The sequence below is a fragment of the Diceros bicornis genome, chromosome 12, assembly GCF_020826845.1.
Source record: "Diceros bicornis minor isolate mBicDic1 chromosome 12, mDicBic1.mat.cur, whole genome shotgun sequence".
In the NCBI taxonomy this organism is placed as follows: domain Eukaryota; kingdom Metazoa; phylum Chordata; class Mammalia; order Perissodactyla; family Rhinocerotidae; genus Diceros; species Diceros bicornis.
In genome coordinates, this window is record NC_080751.1 from 9,923,313 (window position 1) to 9,941,478 (window position 18,166).

Genomic DNA, 18,166 nt, shown 5'->3' on the forward strand with positions numbered 1-18,166 from the left:
CTCAAAAGTAATCAAATGCAGAAGTTTGGTGTAAAAAACAGATCAAAGCAGAGATGTGCAGGTTGAAGCTGCTGGGGACCCCAAGTCCCAGTGCACTCACTCTCTCTTCCCCCTCGTATTTTCAGGAATCCCTAAGGTTTAGCAGAACACAGTTTGAAAACCATCTGTTCTGCACTGTGTCATCTCAAAAAATAAATCTGGAAGAAAGCCAAGTTTAAAAATGTGAAAAATTAAACATTAATGCAGAAGACCGATTACAGTGCAACACAACAACATAAGAACCGTCACTAGTTAGCTTATGATTAAGCACCAAATGAATGAGGCTGAAAATGGGCACCCGAGGAGCTCAGAAAAGGAAACATCACAGCATACTGCCAGTGGTCTGGAGGGAGGTACCAAAGAGAAGGGCTGACTTGGGTTGTAAAATTTCGGTAGTATGTGCTGAAATAAGAAGCAGGTAGTTGTGAAAGAGGAAGAGGTATGGGAAATAGCATCAGCAACAGCACTGGAACAAGAAAGAACAGTATAACTTTAATACAAGTGAGGAGACCACCACAGCCCAAAGGGTGGGCTGTGGAAGCTGAAAAAGGTGAAGTGAAACCAAGAAATATATGCCGGGGCCAGATTATTTCAAGTTAATGAGTTCCGACTTTATCCTGCAGGCTACAGGGAATTACTGCAGGTTTCTGACTCAGGTAGCAATATGATCAAAGTGTTTTAGGAACTGTATTCTGACAGGGTGGAAAGATATTCTAGGAAAGAAAAATTGGAGAAGAATGATCAGTTAGGAGGCTATTTGCAGACATCCAGGCATGATAACGATCAAAACCAGGTTAACAGCAGAGAGAACAAGGAAAAAGGGACAGATAAAAATATCAGGAAAGAAGATTTGAAAGGACTGAGCAAGTTACTTGTCATTCCAGGTATTGGAAACACAGTCTGGATATTTAGCAGAGATCTTGTAAAGCGGATTCATATCTCAAATGATAATTGAACTATATGACCTCTAAGGTTTCTTTGCAGTTCTGAAATTAAAATTCTATGTAACAGACTGAATATGTTGATAAGGGGTGGTAGGGGGGGGAGCCAAACACAAATTAAGAGTTTAAACTTGGGCGACTACAAGAATGATGGATATAATTTCCAAGGTGAGAGATCTATTATTGACTATTCCAAGAGAGAAATAAAAAGCAGGCCCAACTCCTTTTAAAATGTTGAAATAATTTAAGCCAAAAAAATCAAGTAGCATATTATGGTGTCTAATCCTCTCGAGTCAAGTGCTTCTAATGATTCAATGATCCACATTTTCCCAGGCTATTCATCAAGGAGATAGCTCAGAAGAAAGCGAACTGGGTTATCAGTGCCAACATAAAATAGTGCAAAATCATTTAACATTAGGTCCTTTCAACCAGTCACACAGATACTCAACAGTAAGCAAATTACCTCTGAGTATGAATGAGAACAGCACACATACTTTGTAGTTTGGATCTTTTATATTTACATATTTTTCTCAGTAGTTCATTGGTCTCCTGAGGGTAGCATTATATTGTTTCATTTTCTTTATAACTCTGCACAGCACTTAATCTACACATTTTATGCAAAAGAAAAGAGTTGACTAATTAATGTTCAATTTTAGTCCACTATTATCTCTGGATCTTTTTTCACTTATTAAACATATAGTGAGAAATTCTCATTTTATAAATTTATAGCTAATTATTATTCTGAAGTGTACTTCCCTGAATGTGCTCCCAACGAAATTTACTGTGAAAATTTCCCATCTCTTTCTCCATTTATAAAAGTGGTTTGAATTCTACATCTAGCCTCAAGTATTCCCAGTGTGATTGACAATTACTGTCATACTCTCCTATATCAACAGGCTACCATCAGTAAATTTCATCCAGGTCCTTAATTCCATTATCCAAATTGGATGATACAATTTTTAAACAGCAATTATTTGTAAGAAATTATTTTTCATGTTTACAAAGTCTCCAACCAGAGTATCTCATCATATGCCCCATAAATGTGTAAAGGAAAAATTATTTCTGGGTATCTGCAAGTACTGGAATTGTGATATTAAGTCCCTACACAAGCGCTATTTAAGACATACTAGTTATCTCATCAGAAGGAAAACTGACCGCTAGAGGAATAGAATACGGAATTGATCCACTGAAGAGAGTGATAGAGTTATGTTCCCGAAGACCTTTCAAGAAATAATAGATCAGGATAGTCAACTATGTGCTCTGGGTTATTTAGACATTCATCTAGAGTAATTTAAAACAAAAATCGCAAGGTTTCTTATATAATTATAGCTCATTAAAAATTTCTGAAGAATAAAATCTGCAGAATACCAGTGAACATTCAAGTAAATCTAACCTTCTTTAGATTTCAGAAGCAAATGATAACTGTGAAAACCCTGAAGATCTGCTCTTAATCAAAAATAGCAATATCATGATGCTTGTGCATATAAATTTATCCATCACATAAAAGTCTTGCTTTAACACATTTAGGAGTCAAGATATAGAATAAATTCTCTAAGTATTATAAGGTAATGCTTTATAACATGAGGACTGCACATAATGATTTCAATTTACTGTGTGCAAGAGGAAATTATTGCAATTTAACCAGTCATTATAAAACATGGTCACATTTTAGTTCTGCTGTGTTAATTTAGAAAGTAATAAACTGTGTTTTTAGAATTTATAGCCTAGGTAGTCCCACAATAAATATCAATACATTCAATTCTGGAAGAGCTTGGCATGAGAAGTAATTATAATGTTTTATTTTTATCTTAATAGATTAAAAACAAAAGTCTCAGCCTACATATGTTGTTTAAGCCTGACACTGAATTTAAATTTTCTAAAGGAGTTATTAAATAGGGAAATAGTTTCCAGTGCAGACACAACCAGTAAGTGACTTTGGTAATTATATTTGTCGCAGTGGAATCAAATCCTCCATTAAATCCTGAATGGTTTAATGTAAGACCTAATAGATTCCTAGAAGCACATACGAGACGGCACATCAAAGATTAGGTGAAAGACGAAGCAGCGAAGAACAAAAGAAATGCACTTGGGACCCCTTCAAAAATCCTTCAGTGCTTCTCAAGACAAAGAATAAAATTCAAATTCTTTAGCATGGTATGCTTTTACGATCTGACTTCTCCCTACATTTGTTCTCTCCTACCATTTCTCAATCCCCAGGACACTCCTGGCAGACCCCTTCGCATTCTTCCACTTAGCTAAAATGGACTCCTTAACCTCTCCCTGAGACTATAGCTACCCCCATAAGGGGGTAGCCCATAAGGGCTCCCATAATGCACTGTGCATAAACCTCTCACCACACCTACACTGTTATACTTACCACTAACATTTACTGTTTGCCTTCTCTAGATGGTGAAATAAGCAATTATTTTGCTTTCTGTAGGATGCCCAAGACATATATAAGTAGCTACTTTTTTAAATAAATGAATGATTAAATGAATGCATTTTTGGCATAAAATTAGAAATGTCAATAAGTCACACTTAAATACGAAATGGATTCAACATTTACTCAACAAATGAAATAAACACTTATTTAGCATTTATGATGTGCCCATTATACTATGTGAGGAACAGATAAAAAGACTACAACAAAAACATGGCGATGAAGACATTTACAATTTATCAGATGACATAAAAATTTACCAACCTACTATATGTAAATGGAATATTATAATTGCTATATGATGTCTGAAAAAGGGAAGATCTGGTGTCCTCTGTAAGGTCAGGGTGTTTAATGCCTACCTTCTGCCCCACCAAGTCTGCAGGCATCTTCTAAGAATAGTCTAGTCTTCTCTGCCTCAGTGATTTTCTTTCAGATGCCATCTCTCTCCTCAATTTCAAACCATTTGTTCTATTCGGATTGGAGCCTCCACTTTGCGCTGTCCCTCAAAGCCTAACCATTCAGGACTGATGAGTCATTGCCTGATTTTGGCTTCTTTACAGGATGCTGTATTGTAGAACACATCCCTTGGCTCCACCTTCTGTGGCCTTCCCAAAATCAATGGCCACCCAGCCTCAGGCTCCAATTCTAAAGAATTCATTCAACATCTTTGCCTCCACTTGACTGGGAAGGGGGAAGGATCGAGCCAGAATAAAGAGGAAAGTTGAACTCATTCTGACTGGGCTGAAAGGTGAAGGCTATACAGGGGCAACAACATTTGAGTTGGTCCTCACCTTTCTGAGCAGGTGGAAATAATAAGGGGAAGGTACTCGAGGTAGAGAGGCCTTCCTGCTTGAGCAATAGCATAGAATGTGAAATTGAAAGGCCTGTTCAGGTAAAGTCAAGGAGATTAGCTTGCTTTAGTCACACCCAATCACATATCCAGTAAGTGTGGAAACAGATTAAATATGTTGTAAAATACCTCAAAGTGCCAAATTAAGGTTTATAAGAAAATCAAGGAAAATTCCATCTTTTAGAGAAAAGAGAGATGAAATCCTTTTGGCAAAGAGAATAGGTTACAAATGATAACAACTTAAAAAAAAAACAGCAGGACTTCATGAAACTGGCCTTATGCAATCTCAAAGCTGAGTTACTTGTCAAGGTACTTAAGTCAAATAAATTTCCTTTTTCCAACTTAGTTTTCTCATCTACAAAAAGAATAATTTTCCTCCTCAACTGCAGTTTAAAAAATATCTTCTTTATTGAATTTGTTATGCCTCTTCTACATGTTTATCCAAATGTGTATTTGTTGGGTCTAGCATCTTCACTTCATTTAAATTCTTGTCAATGTTGAGTCTTTGACATTTTATCATGTGTTTCATTGATTACAGCAAATCATAAAGATTTTAGTCCTGTTTTTAACATATCGTTTTCATAATAACCTTAAGTGGAGAAGGAATTCTAATGGCAAGAAGTTAAAGTAGGATTCAATTTCCAAATACAATGTAACTTACAAGTATCTCATTTCATCACAACAGACACATATGAATTGTACACTGAGTATCAAATTAAAGAGAAGAAAATAATACTAGGAATGGATTTGCTTTTTTCCTGCAGTTTTTCCAGTTACATTTTCTCATCATTTTATGCAAAATATTATATTCTCTTTCATCCAAATAATCATAACTATCTCATATGACTATCTGCCTGTTTATGTGCACAGCCAACATTAAGAAAGTAAAATGAAGCAAATCATTTAAGTCTGTCAGCATTTCATCATTTGGATTTCTGCATATCAAGATACAATTTCAAAATGCAGCAGACAGTGTCCCTGAAAACAAAAGCTGAGAACCCTTTGGCTGGTAATATTATGAAAATTTCCATTTTTCTCTTAATGAAATTATTTTTCATAGAAAAGAATGTGTTTTCTTGTGAATTATGTATTTGGACCTGAATAAAGAAGAGATGGTCTTTCATTTATATATATATATACACACATATATATATATGTATATAAACATATACATATATATATATATATTTTATTTTTGCAACACTGGAAAGGTCTCTCTTTGCAGCTTCAAATATTAAAAACTTGAAATGGTTGGGGCTGGCCTGGTGGTATAGTGGTTAAGTGCGCGTGCTCCACTGTGACAGCCCGGGGTTCGCAGGTTCAGATCCCAGATCCCATCAGTGCACCGATGCACCGCCTGTCAATCCATGCTGTGGCGGCGTCCCATATAAAGCAGAGGAAGACGGGCACAGATGTTAGCCCAGGGTGAATCTTCCTCGGCAAAAAGAGGAAGATTGGCATCGGATGTTAGCTCAGGGCTGATCTTCCTCACAGAAAAAAAAAAAAAGTGGAAATTGTCAGAAGGCACAACCTGTATTAGGTTATTAGGAATTAACTGTGGTGATATTTTTTTTATGGAATACTTTGAACGCTGGTGGCTAGAATTAACTGGGACTTTTTGAAGACCACACTCATACCATAGGCCCCTGATAAATGCTGTCTCAATGAATGTCTAACAGATTTCTCCTCCTCCTTGCTTCCTCTGCCTCACCTTACGCTGTTGGCCACAAACTTCTTGGAATGTTCTTCTCATGGCATCCCACACACCTGGTTCTCTGCCTACCTCCCTGGCTGCTCCTCATTTTGTCTTCTTGGGCGCTATTCCATCTGCTTATTCCATAAATGTCAACAATCCTCAGGGCTCTACCCTCAGTTCTCTATTCTTCTGTTTATATTTTTCCTGGAAAATCTCCTTAACTGCAGCTTCAATAGCCATTTATGCTCTGATAAACTTAAACTCTATTGTCCCCAGCACAGATCTCTCCCCTGAATTCTAGATTCATATCTCTAACAATCTACCGGGTATTTCTTCTTGACAGCCTTCAGGCACTTCACATAAAACAAAATCCTAATTGAACCCATTGTGTTTTATAAAAAATATTTGCTTCTCCTCATGCATGACTCCACCAGTTCCATAAAAAGAAACCTGAGAATGATTCTTGACTCTTCCATTCACTCACCACTTACATCAGTCAAGCTCCAAACCCCATGGACTCTACCTCCTTAATATTACTTAAATTCTTCCGTGACTTTCCAACCTACCACCAATATCTTAAATCAGGCCATCATCATCTCTTATTCTATCAGCTTTCTAAGTCCTCTTCCTGCCTCCAGATATGCCCCCACCACCAGATCACCAAGATCCTTCTCCCAACTCTAGCTGTATTTAAACTAAAATGTAAATCTGATCAGGTCATTCCCCCATTTAAATCTTTGCTCTCCCCCACCACCCACAATAAAGGTTTACATTTGAGCATGGTCTGCCAGGTCCTCTATGATCACTACAAGTCTTTGCCCTTATGGAGTTTACTATTTTAGTGGGAAAGGCAGAAAATAAACAAAAAAACAAGTAAATAAAATAGTGCTTAATTAAAATAGTTCAACTAAAATAAATACAGGAAGAGATGGAAGGACCTACATATTACTGGCTGTTAATATCACTAGCATGATGCTTGAACTCCAGAGCAAAAGAGAAAAAAAAATTTAAGACACGTTGTATGGAACGGAGAAGCATGACAGGGTGTTCTTTCTACTCTTTGCCCCACATATAAGCCAAACTTGAGAAAAAAAGTGTGAGCTCACCATTTTAAAAAACTTGAATGTGCTGGGGCCGGCCCGGTGGCGCAAGCGGTTAAGTGCGCGCGCTCCGCTGCGGCGGCCCGGGGTTCGCTGGTTCGGATCCCGGGCGCGCACCGAAGTACTGCTTGGTAGGCCATGCTGTGGCGGCGTCCCATATAAAGTGGAGGAAGATGGGCGCCGATGTTAGCCCAGGGCCATCTTCCTCAGCAAAAAAAGAGGAGGATTGGCGGATGTTAGCTCAGGGCTGATCTCCTCACAAAAAAAAAAAAAAAAACTTGAATGTGCAATACAAAGGTGTTATAAACTAGACCACTGTGGTGAGGTGTGAATTAATTTCACTTCTGTCCTACAAAAATTAATGCAAATATATATGGTCCACAGAGCAGGATTTCTAAAATAAGCTAAGAATGTGTAAGCTCCTCCATTTAAAAAGTAAATTCAATCATCTTCTCCTCTCCCAGCTTAAAATATTCTGTCTCTCTCCTAAGGAACCTCTATAAAAATGTGTCTGTGAGCTGTGACTATTGTTAGCTCACCTTTTAGAAACTGTCTTCTACTAACATATATGTTATGTAATGGAATATTAAGTAGCACAGAATTAGGACCTGAGTTTTCCATTGGCGTTTTACTTTTTAAAAAATAGTTGAACCTTCAAAATTACGTAACAAACAATAAAAGAAATTTAATAGGATATTTTTTACAACATTGGCTCAGCATGCATTTTTTATCACCTCTCTATAACCAGGGTAGCTGCATTCCTATTTTGGTGATGGTGAAAGTAGGTGATATATACATGAATCTATATGTGGCAGAGCCAAATAGGGGTGGCAGGAAAGGACTGCCTCTTGCACCATCCCCACTGGTGCACTCTGGTCAGACTGGGCTCTAGGAGTGCCTCCTGCAGATGGCCTCCATTTTGATGATGGAAAAGAGCACTGACCATGCCGTATGTCAACAAACACTGTAACCTGGGAGCAGAAACATACCATTCAATCTAGGCTCTGATTGCATCTGAGATAATGACTTTGAATTACCAATGTATAATTTAGCAAATCAAGCTCTTTCCAAATTAATGAAAACTAAATACATGTTATACCGGTATACTTGGAGAGTTCCATGTAGCATAATTATGAGTTGGCTTAAAAAACAATACTTAATTCAAAGGCTTGTCTATATTTTGCACAGGATTTTAAAAAACAAACTCATAAATTATATGTGGAAATAACCATTTGCATAATTAGTGCCAAATTTTATACGCCTATTTTTCCCATAGAGTAAAATAAGGTTGTTTTGACCAAACATGAGCCCTGACCCACCCCTTACTCCTGGATTTATAGACCACAACCCATTAGAGACCAGAAATGATGTTGAGAGAAAGAGATGCAATCTGAGCAGTGTAACTACACCTTTCCCTACACAATAAATTTGAAACAGAACCAATTAACTGTAGTGTATGGTCTTGATGGTTACACGTACAATATGACTTTTGTTTTTAAAAAATCAATTTTTGTCCTATGGAGACAAAGGGCATGTTATTACCTAGAGCTTTGTGGGTGTCTATCCAGACCAAATAACTCTGAACCCCGTCATAAATTACACGAGAATAATGAATATATTTTTCATACAAGTATATGTATATATAAATGGGTGATACACAGAAGAGGAAACAACATTGAGAAAAGGAAAGAATAAATAGATCCTTATGAGATTTTTCTCCAGATGCATAATAAAACAATGTCTGCATAACATGATGAATCACATACCTGAGCATGTCAATGGGATTTGTACTTCACCCATCATACTCAGTGTACTATACCACAAATAAACACGATCTTGGTATGTGAGTGCACATGTTGTTTGTCTATTTTTGTTACTTACATTCATATCTTAGAAAAGAGCAATGCCTTAGAAAGTAAGTTCATTAGTATTCTCATTCTCTCTTTCTCTCTCTGTCACACACACACAGACACAACACAATTTTAGCATCAAACAAGGATTCCAGTTTTTTTTAATATCTAACTCCAATTTATCTAGATGTACTCTTTCAAATTAATACAAAGGAAAGTAATATCATGCTGCTCAACAGTGAGTTTCACATATGCATAACTGTGTGAGTGTGGCTAAATATATATATATATATATATATATATCCAAAGCTTTTCTTTTCATTCTACACATGTTTTTCCAAAAGAAAATCCACAAATGTTAAAGTTAAAATAACTTTATAGTACAATTAGTAACAAATCATATTGAAATGCCAGCTAAATGTTTTATTTTTTCTAGAATCTCTATGACCATACCTATCAATTTCTCTTCAGACTGGTAGTCTCCATCTAGGCACTTTTACTCTATCTCCATTCAGAGAAATTAGGGGCTGTAAAGCTCTATCAAGTTTTCAGCCATGGAGACTAAAAAAACAACTTTTCAGCCTGGATGACTAAGAACACAAACTAGCAAATGATTCTACCTAATTATATTATTCAAAAACACAAACCTTAAACTGGCAATCACAAATGTTAAGGTAGTTAATATTAAAAGGTAATATTATTTCAAAACTTACTACAAAGCTACTGTAATCAAAACAGTGTGGTACTGGCATGAGGATAGACATTTAGGTTAATGAAATAGAATTGCAAGTCCAGAAATGACCCTTAGATTTATGTTCAATTGACTTTTGAAGACAAATCGTCCTAAAACAACGGATATCCACACGCAAAAGAATGCAGTTGGACCCCTATCTCATGCCACATAGAGAAATTAACTACAAATGGATCAAAGACCTACATATAAAAATTAAAACTATGGGGGGCCTGGTGGCATGGTGGTTAAGTTCGTGTGTTCTGCTTTGGTGGCCCGAGGTTCACCAGTTCGGATCCTGGGCACGGACCTACTCATCACTCATCAAGCCATGCTGAGGCGGAGTCCCACATAGAAAAGCTACAACTCTACAACTATGATATACAACTACGTACTGGGGCTTTGGGGAGAAAAAAGAAAAGGAGGAAGATTGCCAACAGATGTTAGCACAGGGCCAATCTCTGTCAAAAATAATAATAAAAAAATTAAAACTATGAAACTCTTGGAAGTAAACATAGATGGAAATCTTTGTGATTTGAGGTTAGGCAACTGTTTCTTAGATATGACACAAAAAGGGCAAGCAACTAAAGAAAAAACAGATAAATCTGACTTCATCCAAATTAAAAACTTTTGAGCTTCAAAGAACATGACCAAAAGTGAAAAGATAATCCACAGAATGGAAGGAAATATTTGCAGATCATATATCTGATAAAGACCTAATACTGAGAATATATAAAGATCTATTACAAGTCAATAACAAAAACACAACTAGCTCAATTAAAAATGGGCATAGGATTTGAATAGACATTTCTCAAAGAAAACATACAATAGCTAATAAGTACTTAAAAAGATGCTCAACATCATTAGTCAGTAGGGTAATGCAAATCAAAACCACAATGAGATAACTCTTCTCACCCACTAGGATGGCTATAGTCACAAAGACGGAAAATAACAAGTGTAAGCAAGGATGTGAAGAAAGTGGAACTTTCATACCCTTGTGGAGAGATTGTAAAATGGTGTATGCTTTAGAAAATCGTTGGGCAGTTGTTCAAAAAGTTAAACATAGAATTACCATACGACCAAAATTTCACTCCTAGGTATATGCCCAAGATAAATTAAAGCATATGGCCACAAAAAACTTGAACACTAATGTTCATAGCAGCATTATTCATAATAACCAAAAAGTAGAAACAACCGAAATGTCCATCAACTGAAGAAAGGATAAATAAAGTGTGGTATATCCATATAACGGGAATATTATTCAGCCATAAAAAGAAATGAAGTGCTGATAAATATTACAATATGGATGAGCCTTGAAACCAAAGAAATAAGATACTAAAGGTCACATATTGCATGATTCCATTTATATAAAATGTCTAGAATAGGCAAATCTGTAGAAACACTATGCAGCGAGTGGGGCTGGCTGGAGGGGAGAATGGAGAGCGATTGTTAATGAGTATAGAATCTCCTTTGGGGGGTTAGGAAGTTGTTCTGAAATTAGATAGTGGTGATGGTTCAACAACTTTACAAATATTCTAAAAATTACTGTACTGTACATTTTAAAAGAATGAATTTTATGGTATGTTAATTATATCTTACTTTTAAAAATTGAAAAGTAGAATTAAAATGATAAAATTTGGAACAAAACACAAGAAGGTGAAATCTGGGATGCTTCTCCAGGAGTGTCCAGCCCCGAGGCTGAGTCAATAGCTCATTGTGAGCATTTCCTTCTAGATAAGGCACTTCTAGGATATAGTCACAACTCAGCTTCTGTCTGTGACTCTTTAGATCACTTTGTGCTTACTATTCTTTTTCTACCATATTCACACTCTATTCCCTGGAATTGAGGGGCTTAAGAGATCTGCCTTCTTTTGCCTTTCCAATATCCATCCTCTTTTTCTTCATAATAGCAAGAGATAAAACAAAGTCACAACATTATCCATCCAACCATCCACACTTGCCACATTCTCCAATTGTTTTTCCTACCCTTAGAAGAAAGCAACCTGAATTAAAGCCAATTTCAATTTTACAGTTATATGTAACACCCAGATTCTTCCAAGTCTATTTCAGTATTTTAAAAGTATGTAGACATTTTCACCCTGAACATTCACAGGTCCCTCTTCTTTTTTTTCCCATAACTACCAACCTGCTGAAAGAGCTGCAACATTCAACCTCTCATGGTCTCTGAAAACAAACTACTAATACCTTGTAATTTTTCTTCTTCCATCTCCATTTCACGGAAATTCTAACCTCAAAGGTTGCTAATGACCTCCAAATTGCCAAAGCCAGCAGATTTTCCCAACTTCTGACACAAATGTACTTCTCTGAAGCATTTGATCCTATTTAAAAAACCCCACTTTCTCCAAGTTGTCATTTTCTCTTGCAACTAAGTAAAAAAATTCTATAGCTGATCTTTATCAGCTATTTTGTCCCTAAGGCACAAAGGTTTCTTGGAGTAGTAAGTCAGGTGCTAGAGTCCTCAAAACATACATACCACACATTCACTTGTTGTTTGATCAAAAGCAAACTAACTTCTCAGAGGCCCAATTTTTTTATGTAAACTGGGGATCTCTCAGCATTTTTGTAAGAATGATATGAAATATCATGTAAATTTAATATCATGTAAATTTAATTACTGTATCAATGTAAATTTCTCAGCAGCGGCCTGCCACATAAATGATAGTTTTTATAATGATTAGAGATTTTATTTTTTCATCATCATCATAATCACTATTATTATACTCTCTTTTACAATAATCAACTTTAAATTCTTTATCCCCAGTTCTGTCCTGTCCGCTCTTCCAAGAAACCTTGGAATCCTCTGCTGGACTGAGATACTGGATGTCCTCCCACTTCTGCCCACTAGCTCAGTCTATCCAAAGTGCCGTTAATCATCTCTGTCAACAACCACTAAACACCACTACTTCATGGATGACATCACCATCCTCTCAGCATCAGGTTTGAAGGCCTGATGTCAGCTTTAACTCTTCCCTACTATTACAAACAATAGACAAAAGAATTTGTTCCCAAGTTTACTCAACTATATCTCTGTAACATTTCCTAAGTGCATCCCCCGTCCTCAATTTCCACAGGGAAATGAGACCAGGCTCTCATTATATCTCACTTACTGTAGTGGTTCCAGACCTGACAGAATATCACAATCAAAATCCAGATCTTTGGCACCACTTCACACTTATAAATCATAATGTCCAAAAAGTAAGGCCTAGAAATCAATCAGATTGAAAAGTTTCCAGGTGATTAGCATAAACTGCCAGATGTAGAAATCAATGGCATTTACTAGGAAAACAACCTGAGACAGCCTAACTCCAATATATCAGCTCTTTTCAAGGTTTCTTCTTACCCAATAACGCCAGGTACATTTTCCAAAATGTCAGCCTCCCAAGTCCCACTGTAAAACATGCTCTACCTCCCTACTACCTAGAGAGTAAAGTTCAATCAACATTCATTCACAAAAATCTGGTTCAGTACCTACAATATAGGTACTGAATACATGAAAACCAATGATGAAATCTTTGAGGAGCAAACAACTAAAGATGGCAAGAAAGAGGGAGAGGGACAGGGGTGGGAGGAGAGAGAGAGAGAGAACGAATACAGGCATCTATTCAATACCTCTAACATGCCAAACAAAGGCTCTACAAATGGAACTATTTTCTCCTTAGCTTGGCATTCAAAGCCTCCACTGTCGGGCTTCATCTCGATTTACCACCATTACCCATGTTGCAATCAAAAGGAATAGTTCCCATAGTTTCCACAAAAACTCTGAGTCTTTCTGCATATAAATTTTGGCTTAGAGTTTGCTCTCTGACTAGAACGTCTCCCCATACTGTCCCAATTCCTTGTGCCAAAATCCTGGTCATCTTTCATGCCCTAAGTATCCCAATTCTGCAAACAGTAAAGTAGTTCTTTCTGTTACTCTGAGCTTCTACAGCTCTATGTGGAACTGAGTGCCTCTACCATATATAATCGATATTTTACATTTGTTATCTTTCTTCTACTTCACAAGCCCCTTTAGAGTAGGATTCATAATGAATCTTTCCTTGAATCCTCACAGCACCTACTGTATACCAAAAATACAGTTTAATTAATGAACATAGATAAATAACTAATACTTTCATAAAATATGAATTCTGATATCTCTTAGAGCTTTATCAGATGAAAAATGTGCGCTAAGATGACATTATCAATACAAAATGATAGCTGATTATAGTTAATATTGGGACATATAATCATTTTCTCATCATTAAGTAGCTGAATCAGTCTGCATGGTAGTGTCATGTTTACTGGTGAGTTATCAAGAGTTATGGGCACATTTAGCTGTGAATTAAGCTTTTACTAGCCTAAGAAACTACCTAAACATACCAAGAATATTATCTTAATTTCTTGAGAAAAACCTATAAAGAACGAGATTATGCTAATAAGTATATTCTGGTCTGAAATGTAGGAGTGTCTCTGTGTGAATGTTTATACATGTGTTTATCTATATAGATGTAAACACTCTGGAGATTCTGTGCAATGCCGTGAAGCGAGCATCAAATTTAAAAACAAAACAAAACAAAATCAAGCCTAAGCCTCACCAGGAAAATCCTACGCACAACTAAACAGGTAATTCTATTGAACTGAAGTTTTCACTTAATTAGGTTTAGTACCACAGTAGTACACTGACAAATAATAGGTATGAATGCCATTTGAAGAAGCCAACCCTATATAGACACAGCTGCAGAGCTAACAGTTAATCTATACACATGAACCTAGGGTGAGAAGAAATAAATTATATGACAGATTTTATAGTCACACTAGTTCATCTGGAATATGCCATCATAAGCAAAGCCACCATTTTGAAAGCAAAAAGACAGTCAGAACTAAAGAACTTAACACAATTTTCCAAGGGCTTAATAATTTCCATACGAGTCTTCCATACTCAGGAAGTAAGTGATTCACATTTTAGGTAAAAGAATACAAACGAGACCATTAGAAAGGCAATGAATTTAAAACTAAACAGGCAAATTATAAGCATAGGTCATTTTTTTAAACTAAAGAAACCTAAAAAGTGAATTAGATTTAATTTTTAAATGTGCATTGCTACTAGCTCCTCCAAGATATCTCTCTTGGATATTGACTTAAATTCCAACACTAATGCTCACCCATCACATTCTGTTCCCAGTTTCCAAAACAAAGCGCTTTTCAATGATAATGACCAAGGACAGCACATATCAAGAAAATAACACATACATCAAAATTAAGAGGGACACCCGAGGCCCTGAACTCTCCTTACAGGCAAAGGTTTTAGGTTATGAAGAAAAGAGAACTCAAAGAAAACTCAGCCGTAATTTAAACGTGTGTTATCAAGGGTTCCTATGAGCATAATAAACATAAGAGTCACCTATTCTCTACTTCCACCCAGGAGAGCACAAGGAAACACGAGCTTACACTTCAGCAGCAGCAGCAGCAGCAGAGACTTAGGTTAGATATGAGACAGAGTTCCCTGACTATGAGTGCTGTCAGGTTCTAGAATAGTCTGCCAAAGAGGCTGTCGAGTTTCCTTCTCTGAAGGGCTTTAAGAATCAGATGGATTGCACCCATGTAGGGTGACTTCACTCAGAAGATAGAGATAAGTAAATTCATTGACTCACAGAGGTCCTTCTGATTTTATTTTATATACTTAAAAACTAGGTAAGTCAAGAAAACTTATATTGACTGCCTCCAATAAAAATGAACATTTCCAAATATGCTTTATCATTTAATCCTTAAAATTAGTCTATGAGATATGTATAAGCCCTAGTTTCCAGATTTAAAAACTGAAATTCAAAGAGAGGTTACCTAATTAACATAATCAGGGGAGTCAGTAGTTAAAGCTAGGTTTGCCTGGCTTCAAATACCATTTCATCGCACTCTTTTACATATAAGAAAACAAGGGACGTTAACACTGGCTTTCTTTACGTTGGCAGGTAGCTAAGGTATCAGAGGCTGCGTTTCAGACAGGCAGGTCTGAGCGCGAGAGACCTTCTGAACACACGCTCATCACACATGATTTCAGTGCCCAGTGTGGGCATAGCAATGTAGCTACAAATATGTCAGGAGACTAGTTTCAAGACAAGCACAAGAAGCCATTATCATTACGTATGTTCGAAGATGCCTTAGACCAAAAACGCAGTCATACTTTCTACTTTTCAGATTTAGTGAATAAAAGTGCTAGTTGGGTACACATAATGGTGCATTCTGCTCGGGGAGGTCAAGGTTGCCACTACAAATCCGTGAACCAGATAGAATTACATGGAGGAAAATCTCTGATCCTCAGCCACAGGCTCATCTGTAACCCTGCCCAGTTCCCCAGCAAATGCATAAACCTTGACAACCGTGGCAGGTTAAATAAGAGACTCAGGAGGGCTCATTATAAACCTGTTGTCTTAGTCCATTCAGGATGCTATAACAGAATACCAGAGACCGGGTAGCTTATAAACAACAGAATTTCACTCCTCGCAGTTCTGGAGGCTGGAAGCACCAGCACGCTCGGCTTCTGGTGAAGGCCCTCTTCCAGGTCGCAGACTGCTAACTTCTTGCTTCCTCGCATGATGGAAGGTAAAAGCTAGTTCTCTGGAGCCTCTTTTTTTATACCTCTTTTTTTTTTATTGTGAAATTTTTGTTGTACATTATTGTTTGTCAGTCACCATATAAGTGCATCCCTCCACCCCTTGTGCCCACCCCTCACCCCCCTAGCCCCTGGTAACCACCAAACAGTTCTATCTGTCTGTGTGTTGGTTTATCTTCCACATATGAGTGAAATCATGCACTGCTTGTCTTTCTCTTTCTGGCTTATTTTGCTTAACATAATACCCTCCAGGTCCATCCATGTTGTTGCAAATGGGACGATTTTGTCTTTTTTTATGGCTGAGTATTATTCCATGGTATATATATATATACCACATCTTTATCCAATCATCAGTCGAGGGACACTTGGGTTGCTTCCATATCCTGGCTATAGTGAATAATGCTGCGATGAACATAGGGATGCATAAGCCTCTTTGGATTGTTGATTTCAGGTTTGTTGGGTAGATATTCAGTAGTGGGATAGCTGGATCATAAAGTATTTCTATTTTTAACTTCTTGAGGCAGCTCCATACTGTTTTCCATAGAGGCTGCACTAGTTTGCATTCCCACCAGCAGTGGATTAGGGTTCTCATTTCTCTACAGCCTCTCCAACATTTGTTGTTTTTTCTCTTGGTGATTATAGCCATTCTAACAGGTGTAAGATGATATCTTAGTGTGGTTTTGATTTGCATTTCCCTGATGATTACTGATGTTGAACATCTTTTCATGTGCCTATTGGCCATCAGTATATCTTCTTTGGAGAAGTGTCTGTTCATTTCCTCTGCCCATTTTTTGATCGGGTTGTTTTTTTCTTGTTCAGTTGTGTGAGTTCTTTATATATTATGGAGATTAATCCCTTGTCAGATATATGATTTGCAAATATTTTTTCCCAGCTGGTGGGTTCCCTATTCATTTTGATCCTGGTTTCATTTGCCTTGTACAAGCTCTTTAATCTGATGAAGCCCCACTTGTCTATTTTTTCTTTTGTTTCCCTTGTCTGAATAGACATGAATTCGAAAAGATCCCTTTATGGCTGATGACGAGTAGTGTACTACCTATATTTTCCTCCAGGAGTTTTATAGTTTCAGGTCTCACCTTCAGGACTTTGATCCATTTTGAGTTAATTTTTGTGCATGGTGAAAGAAGATGGTCAATTTTCATTCTTTTGCAAGTGGTTGTCCAGTTTTCCCAGCACCATTTATTGAAGAGACTTTCCTTTCTCCACTGTATGTCCTTAGCTCCTTTGTCAAAGATTAGCTGCCTGTAGATGTGAGGTCTTATAGCTGGACTTTCAATTCTGTTCCATTGATCTGTGTGTCTGTTTTTGTACCAGTACCACACTGTTTTAATTATTATCGCTTTGTAGTATGTTTTGAAGTCAGGGATTATGCTGCCTCCAGCCTTGTTCTTCTTTCTCAGGATTGCTTTAGCTACTCGGGGTCTTTTGTTGCCCCAGATGAACGTTAGTATTCTTTGTTCTATTTCTGTGAAGAATGTCCTTGGGATTCTGATTATCCCAATCAGAATTGCACTGAATCTGTAGATTGCTTTAGGTAGTATGGACATTTTAACTATGTTTATTCTTCCAATCCAAGTGCATGGAATATTTTTCTATTTCAATCAATAATGTCTTATAGTTTTCATTGTATAGGTCTTTCACTTCGTTGGTTAAATTTATTCCTAGATATTTTATTGTTTTTGTTGCAATTATAAATGTGATTGTCTTCTTGAGTTCTCTTTCTATTAGTCTGCTGTAGGTACATAGAAATGCAACTGATTTCTGTAAGTTGATTTTGTACCCTGCAACTTGGCTGTAGTTGTTGATTATTTCTAATAGTTTTCCAGTGTACTCTTTAGGATATTCTATATATAAGATCATGTCATCTGCAAACAGTGAGAGTTTCACTTCTTTGT

The 18,166-nt window shown here is 36.9% G+C and overlaps 1 protein-coding gene across 4 annotated transcripts in view; it reads right to left on the reverse strand.

Annotated features, from left to right (window-relative positions):
• The window catches only part of CTNNA2 (catenin alpha 2), a 1,068,899-nt gene that overhangs the window by 1,006,776 nt on the left and 43,957 nt on the right, over nucleotides 1-18,166 (reverse strand). Inside the window, exon 1 of one of the 4 annotated variants that reach the window (XM_058550820.1) lies at nucleotides 3,780-3,835. The exons of the other annotated variants lie outside the window; for them this stretch is intronic. The gene's annotated coding sequence lies outside the window, so the exon portion shown is untranslated. Of the gene's footprint in view, nucleotides 1-3,779; nucleotides 3,836-18,166 lie in introns of those variants that run through there. 4 annotated transcript variants of the gene reach the window in all.